The sequence below is a fragment of the Danio aesculapii genome, chromosome 13 (genome assembly GCF_903798145.1).
Source record: "Danio aesculapii chromosome 13, fDanAes4.1, whole genome shotgun sequence".
NCBI classification, from domain to species: Eukaryota; Metazoa; Chordata; class Actinopteri; order Cypriniformes; family Danionidae; genus Danio; species Danio aesculapii.
In genome coordinates, this window is record NC_079447.1 from 49,649,641 (window position 1) to 49,650,445 (window position 805).

Here is an 805-nt window from a genome sequence, read left to right on the forward strand (position 1 = left end):
GTAATATTTTCATTAAGTCATAAGTTAGGAAAGATTTATACAAAGCATAAGCTGAAAAATGTAGTTATGAAGCCTAATGAAGGTTAGGTTGAAGGTGGTTAATGAAGCCTTTGGATCAAAAAATGATTTCAGATGCAAAAACCTCTAATGTCATCTGAAATTTTCTCCTAAAATTAGATTTTTTCTCAATCTCCTATGTTTATTTTCAGTTATGTCAACTGAAAGGCAATGAAAACAACTTGTCCGTCACTATAAATGTAAAATTACTGAGCCAACACTCAAGAGTTGCTAAAAAATGCAAATTTTAGAAGAAAATATTAAATTGCTTTTAGAGGTTTTTGCATCTAAACTCTTCAAATACATTTATTCATTGATCATGAGAAGCAAAATGATGTTTATCACACTATCAAACCAATTATTAGTTTCTAAGATAAACATAAATTGTGTTCCTTGTCAAGATATTATTTATTTTTGGCATTAAATGAATATCAGAAATACGGTCACCATATACTATTTTAAAATGAAGCACTACTGACTGACCTGAAATGCTGTTTTGCCATATTATTGTGGGTAAAAAGGGACAAATGTCAACAGATCATGACGCTGTCAAGCATCAAAGCCTATGAAATCGCTGTATTTTAGCATGTATTTGTATTCGTGAAGTGAAACGATGCAAGATATGTAATACAAACATCAGATGTATATATATATATATATATATATATATATATATATATATATATATATATATATATATATATATATATATATATATATATTGATATATATATAATATATTATTTGT